The sequence below is a fragment of the Tupaia chinensis genome, unplaced genomic scaffold (assembly GCF_000334495.1).
Source record: "Tupaia chinensis unplaced genomic scaffold, TupChi_1.0 Scaffold000032_1, whole genome shotgun sequence".
Taxonomy (NCBI): Eukaryota; Metazoa; Chordata; class Mammalia; order Scandentia; family Tupaiidae; genus Tupaia; species Tupaia belangeri.
Genome location: NW_006159462.1, coordinates 2069300 through 2077485, shown reverse-complemented (window position 1 = coordinate 2077485; position 8186 = coordinate 2069300).

The following is an 8186-nucleotide window of genomic DNA, read 5'->3' as shown; positions in this document are numbered from 1 at the left end:
CACTATATCCTTCACTAAAAAAGGAATTAAATACTCATTAAGATGGATTTAGGTTCCACTTAATGGATTCTTTAGACAGTGTCTGGCAGAAGATATGTGAATAAATTTGTAATGAATTAATAAAATAATGAAATATCCATTAGTTAACTATTTGCTGAGAAACACACAAGCACTAAGATATATTTCGTATTGTGAAATTTATAGTACTGTTAGGTTGACTATTTTTCTTTTTTATATTATGCCATTTTTTTTTTGGGGGGGGAGAGGTTTCTGCTATAGGGCACGTGTACTCACCAGGAAGACAGAGAAAGACAGAGAGACCGAAAGTGAGAAATCACCCCCCAGAGGGATGGCCATGCCACAATCCCTTCTCCATTCTCCCCAGGATCTTGGACATGCACACACACACACACGCCTGGCATGAGTTTTAAGCCACCAGGTCCAGGATTCGAACTGTAGTCGACTATATGGGAGTCCAGCAATGTAGCCATTACGCCATCTGCTGGTTCCTATTTTTTTCTTTTTTATTTAGTTGTATGTCCTCATGGCACATAATACAGTTTTTCCAAAACATGAATGACATTATAATCAAATCAAAGATATTACTGTATGCATCTTTTCTGTCAGAAAACTGTACATTCTTATGTCTGTCAAGTATTTCTTTCAAAAGTCCCTCCCATCCATCCCACTTCTATCCATCTTTCTCCCATAGTATGTCTGATATCCACACTTGTCTCCCCTACCATTATATCTTTGGATGTCTCAATCTCAACTTATATCAGAGCACAGACATCCAGTATATTGAAAAGGGACTTTCATCATGTGGTTTATTTTTCTTAGCATTAACTCTTCTATATTCATCCATTTGTACCAAATAACACTTATGACTGAGTAATATGTGTAGGATAATGATGCCACATTTTTTTCAATCCAGTCACCTGTTCTTAGTCACTTAGGTTGGTTCCATGTCTTAGAAATTGTGAATAATGCCGCAATAAACATGGATGCACAGGTGTCTTTCTGACTATTTTCCTATCTTTTGGAGCACGATTACAACCACTGTGGAAAACAACATGGAGGTTCTTCAAAAATCTATAAATAGAACTATCATTTGACTATTTACTTACATATTTATTTAATAGATAATATATTGACATGGCATGCCATGTTGGCAAGAGCACTAGAATACATAATTTTCTAGAATATAGCAAATCTTTCCCTCCATGAAGTTCACATATCTCTCTTCTATTCTAGATTCTGAAAACCTCAAGTACTGAATTAAAATGTATCTTAGAATATTTAAGAATTGATAAAGAGCATTTTGCAAACTCTATAGTATGCTTCTCAAGCCTCTACTATCCTTAAGATTAAAGTACTCATTTGTTGATGATCAACGGATTATAGGTGAGTACAGGTGAGTACCTCCTCTCAGAAAATGTCCTTGAATTAACAGAGCCAGCACAAACCTGTTCATTTATTTGTCTGTAGAGAATCTCCCTGACCTATCCGATGTAAATGCAGGGTTTATAAACAGTACTTTGCCTCAAATGGCACAACTTGCAGGGTAATCCCAAATTCTAAGCGTCTCATGGCAGACTCTGACTTTTTGATTGTGTTGTTGCCCGACTCAGATGATTAATTTTACATGCCAACTTGACTGGACCATAGTGTGACCAGATACTTAGTAAAATATTTTTCTGGGTGTATTTATGAGGTGGTTTTTGGATAAAATTAATATCTGAGTAAAACAGATTGTCATCTATAATATGAGTGGGTCCCATCCAATCAATTGAAGGCTTGAGTACAACAAAAAGGCTGGCCCTCTTTTTAGTAGGAAGGGATTTCATCCTGCCTGACTGCTTTCCGCTGGACACTGTGTCTTCCTACCTTCATACTTGAACTGTAGCATCAATTCTTCTTGAGTCTCCAGACTACTAGCATTTGGGCTAAAACTGTATCGTTGCTTCTCCTGGGTCTACATTCTGACAACCATAGATCTTGGGACTTGTCAGCCTCCATGTCTTTATAATAAATCTCTGTGCCTCTGTCTCTCTCTCAGAAGGACCATAACTAATACCGTTTTTTGTTCTTTTTTGCTCCCTTGCCTTTCTACGGGTGTGGTTAGTAAGAGCCATTACAATAATGAATATTCTGCTTATGCATAGGTCTTAGAGTTGCATTCTGGGGAACCCAATTTGTGAAGGCACCTGGCACCTGACCATGCACTGAAAGCCACTGCTAAATTTATCATCATGTTGTAATTCCTTGAAATTAGCAACTACGTATTTTTTAAACACTAATTTATTTTTGCCATGTGCAAGAATACATGCAAAGTACACATGTCAAGCTAGTTCTTTGAATGATTATAGCTACAGTAACCAATTAATTCCTCTGGCATTTAAACTTATAGATATTTTATACTTATTCAAATAATCATTTTATTCTCCTTTTTATCAACCCCTACATAATTTTCTTTTCTTCATATTTATTCCTACTACTACTCAATCTTTCATCTCCTATCACTCCAACAACTCTTATAGCTTTAAAAATATTTAAAATACCCAAAACAAAACATCTCAATTTTCCTATTAAAATTACCTTTCAGGGGCGTGGTGGCGCCCGCCCTATGGCAAAATTACATTTTAAAAATGGTGACTAAATGAATTAAAGATGATTATTGGTTCCCGCTATGAAATTTGTTTAAAATCATCCTGCATTCTGGATTTTTTGTTGGGGGTATAGAGGAATATATAGATGGATAGGGAAGATTAGAAACATAGGAGAAGATGTAAAAGAAGTAAGGACAAAATGATGTTTGTTGTCCTATACTGCTCAAGTGTCCATATTTTCTCTCTTATTGAACACGTATGTCCACTGCACAGTCAATATTTATATTAGATGTATTTTGGACTACTAAACTGTGTATTTTAGCAGTCTTGGTTTTATTTCTCTACTGCTGTTCCATGATCTAAACAAAGATAAAAACAAATTTAAGGAATAAGAAAACAATTTTGCTCTTGACTAACCTGGTTTCTTTTCTCTCCTTTTTTTTTGTGAATTATTTATTTTATTTTATTTATTATTATTTTTATTATGTTATAGGCATTCACAAGAGAGGGAGGGAAGGAGGGAGGGAGGGAGGGAGGGAGGGAAGGAGAGAGCAAGCAAGCCACTAGGTCCAGGATTCAAACCACGGTCAATCTTGTGAGAATCCAGTGCATCAACCACAACACCGCTTGCTGACATTTAACATATTTTTCTTAATATTCATTACAGATACTCATGACGAGTCTCTAAGACATTGAAAACCAAATTCTTTCGAACTTTAGCATCCTCCAGACTCCTTTGACAGTCTTCTCTAGATCGCTATTGCCTCTGATATTACTTCTAATAAGATGCAGCATTTCTAAGTTGCTGCAAATAACAATAGATTCCATTAAAAAGAAATTGGAAATCAAAGCCTCATGTAATCTAATTCATATAAACTTAGACTGGAAATTTGACTATTAAAATATATTCTTTGTAATTTTAGGTAAACAAACAAACAAATTTTGATTTTTATAACATTTGATTCACACTTTCTTGCTTTTAATTATTCTGGGAGACTTAGAATTGTGTTTGGTGTTTTATCTATGGAATTGTAGTTTTGCGTGTGCATGTGTCTTTGTTGTACATATCTTCATGCATGCATGTGTATGTCTCTGCATGCATTTTCCTACAAAAGTCTATTTTACAAATAGAGCTTGCAGAGTACAACATATATTTGTTATTGGAGTTTCCTTCACTTATTGTATTTACCTTTGTTCTTACTACAAAGCACGAAATATTAGCAGTAAAATCAAGTGGAAAACTGAACAGTTCTTTCAATTGCCTCTGCTAACCATTTCAAACTCAGTGATTGCATTCTACTCAGAATCTTTCTAATGTGAAGCACCCTGAGTCAAATGACATGAAAGAGAGATGAGCAATAAATGTTCAAAGACTTTTAAGAGTTATTGCTATTACGGTATCTGACTTGGATTGTCATATTGATTACAGCTGAACAATGAAACATACCCACAAGCAATCATATGTATTTTAGCTGATGATTCATTTTGTAAGCTTCTGTTCTTGCTCAAAAAGTATTCACTTTAGGACTTTGATTTGACTTTCTATATTTTCTCCCTTTTTGTAATGACACTCTCGGATATTAAGCCTTCATTTCAAACCTTTGATCAATATGGTGCTGTTTTAAGTGGTGGCTCTAATAAATGTTAAACAGCACGCTTGCATTTACTGCAAATAATTCAAAATAGGCTGTAATAAAAAGCACAAAAGCATTACAAACTGCTATATGGAGCACAGCAGAAACACGCATTCATTCTTTAGAAGTGTATAACTACTTTCAAAAATTAGTTTGAACTAAAAAATTCTATAAAGCATATCATGTAGTTTGAATATAGTCACGTTATCCACAATGTAACCAATAGACATGTTTAGTTGATAGTTTTCTAATTTTTTCCTTCATATCACTGCTGTTATTTGTACTATTAGAGATAATGCAAAATGTATGTATTTTATAAACACATTATTAACTGAAAATGAATGAACTTTAAAGTGGCTAAACTCTATTTTAAAAGTTATGTTTTTATTAGGCTTTTATGAAAAAGTGCAGGGGGATCAGCAGATGGTGTAATGGTTACATCACTGGACTCCCATGTAGTCGACCATGGTTCAAGTCCTGGACCCAGCTGCTTAAAACTCATGCTGGGCCTTGTGCTTGCATGCCCTAAATCCCCTGGGGAGTGATTTGTTGATTTCTGTCTCTCTGTGTCTCCAGTGAGTGCATGCATCCTATAGCAAAAACCTCTTTTAAAAAATGTAGGAAATTAGACTTTCATAAGTGCTAACAGAAATCTTGTTATATTCTAGAGACAGTGGGAGGGGTTGAACTGAGGTAGTTCACATGGATTGCAAAGGGGACTATGGGCTCTTCAAGGGGAAATTTTTGACCTTATCCATCTGCCTGTGCATGTGTGTGTGTGTGTGTGTGTGTGTAATTGTGTCAAGTACATATCACAAACACTATATATCTCTACATTCTAAGCAACTCATATGGAAGTTAGAAAAGTAGAGATAATACATTGGTATGTATCCAAAAATTTCTTCATTTAGGTCTTCATATTAATGAATCAATTCTTTACTACAGGAAACACAATATTATTAACAGCATAATTTTGGAGGGAAGGAGGGAGGGAGGGAGGGAAGGAGAGAGCAAGCAAGCCACTAGGTCCAGGATTCAAACCACGGTCAATCTTGTGAGAATCCAGTGCATCAACCACAACACCGCTTGCTGACATTTAACATATTTTTCTTAATATTCATTACAGATACTCATGACGAGTCTCTAAGACATTGAAAACCAAATTCTTTCGAACTTTAGCATCCTCCAGACTCCTTTGACAGTCTTCTCTAGATCGCTATTGCCTCTGATATTACTTCTAATAAGATGCAGCATTTCTAAGTTGCTGCAAATAACAATAGATTCCATTAAAAAGAAATTGGAAATCAAAGCCTCATGTAATCTAATTCATATAAACTTAGACTGGAAATTTGACTATTAAAATATATTCTTTGTAATTTTAGGTAAACAAACAAACAAATTTTGATTTTTATAACATTTGATTCACACTTTCTTGCTTTTAATTATTCTGGGAGACTTAGAATTGTGTTTGGTGTTTTATCTATGGAATTGTAGTTTTGCGTGTGCATGTGTCTTTGTTGTACATATCTTCATGCATGCATGTGTATGTCTCTGCATGCATTTTCCTACAAAAGTCTATTTTACAAATAGAGCTTGCAGAGTACAACATATATTTGTTATTGGAGTTTCCTTCACTTATTGTATTTACCTTTGTTCTTACTACAAAGCACGAAATATTAGCAGTAAAATCAAGTGGAAAACTGAACAGTTCTTTCAATTGCCTCTGCTAACCATTTCAAACTCAGTGATTGCATTCTACTCAGAATCTTTCTAATGTGAAGCACCCTGAGTCAAATGACATGAAAGAGAGATGAGCAATAAATGTTCAAAGACTTTTAAGAGTTATTGCTATTACGGTATCTGACTTGGATTGTCATATTGATTACAGCTGAACAATGAAACATACCCACAAGCAATCATATGTATTTTAGCTGATGATTCATTTTGTAAGCTTCTGTTCTTGCTCAAAAAGTATTCACTTTAGGACTTTGATTTGACTTTCTATATTTTCTCCCTTTTTGTAATGACACTCTCGGATATTAAGCCTTCATTTCAAACCTTTGATCAATATGGTGCTGTTTTAAGTGGTGGCTCTAATAAATGTTAAACAGCACGCTTGCATTTACTGCAAATAATTCAAAATAGGCTGTAATAAAAAGCACAAAAGCATTACAAACTGCTATATGGAGCACAGCAGAAACACGCATTCATTCTTTAGAAGTGTATAACTACTTTCAAAAATTAGTTTGAACTAAAAAATTCTATAAAGCATATCATGTAGTTTGAATATAGTCACGTTATCCACAATGTAACCAATAGACATGTTTAGTTGATAGTTTTCTAATTTTTTCCTTCATATCACTGCTGTTATTTGTACTATTAGAGATAATGCAAAATGTATGTATTTTATAAACACATTATTAACTGAAAATGAATGAACTTTAAAGTGGCTAAACTCTATTTTAAAAGTTATGTTTTTATTAGGCTTTTATGAAAAAGTGCAGGGGGATCAGCAGATGGTGTAATGGTTACATCACTGGACTCCCATGTAGTCGACCATGGTTCAAGTCCTGGACCCAGCTGCTTAAAACTCATGCTGGGCCTTGTGCTTGCATGCCCTAAATCCCCTGGGGAGTGATTTGTTGATTTCTGTCTCTCTGTGTCTCCAGTGAGTGCATGCATCCTATAGCAAAAACCTCTTTTAAAAAATGTAGGAAATTAGACTTTCATAAGTGCTAACAGAAATCTTGTTATATTCTAGAGACAGTGGGAGGGGTTGAACTGAGGTAGTTCACATGGATTGCAAAGGGGACTATGGGCTCTTCAAGGGGAAATTTTTGACCTTATCCATCTGCCTGTGCATGTGTGTGTGTGTGTGTGTGTGTGTAATTGTGTCAAGTACATATCACAAACACTATATATCTCTACATTCTAAGCAACTCATATGGAAGTTAGAAAAGTAGAGATAATACATTGGTATGTATCCAAAAATTTCTTCATTTAGGTCTTCATATTAATGAATCAATTCTTTACTACAGGAAACACAATATTATTAACAGCATAATTTTTACCAAAGAAATAGCTACTTAAAAATTTAGTCTTACTCCATTAGCTTTCTCTTTTAAAGCTACAATCAATTTATGTCTTTTACTTGTCAATTCAGTATTGAGCTCTGTACTTTTGAAAGTTCAGGGTTTGCAATATAAAAGATTAAAATCTTCAAACAATGTTTGTTATAATGAAGTTAATGAAAGGAATTCCTGATTTCGAAAAAAGTCAGATTAATCAGTTTGACTTTCCTATAAATACACAAAGAAAAAAACTAAGCAAGAACGATATATTCATAAATCTTGGGTTTTTTTGAGTTTCAAATATTAAGGAAAATCTTTGTAAAAAGAAGAAACCTTAGAACATAGTGAAAAATGACCCTCATATTCATTTTAGAAGAAATTCCAATATAAAATGAAATGTTTTATTTTGTTATTCGAGAAAATATTAATTCATGAGTCTTGTTCTTTCTATGATTGCTGGGGTCCGGCCTCGGCAGTGGAGGGTGGCTCGTACACAGGAAGGCGACACGGGTGATCAGAAACAACAAATTAGGCTGAGACCTCTTTGCTCCTTAGCATGTTCTCAGTCGGCCACAGTCAGAGCCCGCTCCAGGCTGCTGCGCCGTGGCTATTGAAACATGTGTATTTATTGAGGGAGGTTTAGGAAGTAAGGAGGGTGAGGGGTAGTAAAAAATTTACTCTGAGGAACAGAGTATACAAAGCATGGAAGCAATAATTATAAACCATGCTGTTTGTCTTGTCAGATCAGGTAAAATCAATCACAGTTCTCAGGATGAGGAAGTCCATTTGTCTGTTGTATCTTCTTCTTAGATCTTGATTACTGGGAAGGGTCTTTTGAAGAGGGGGCTTGCAGGATGTTTGATAACTTCAGT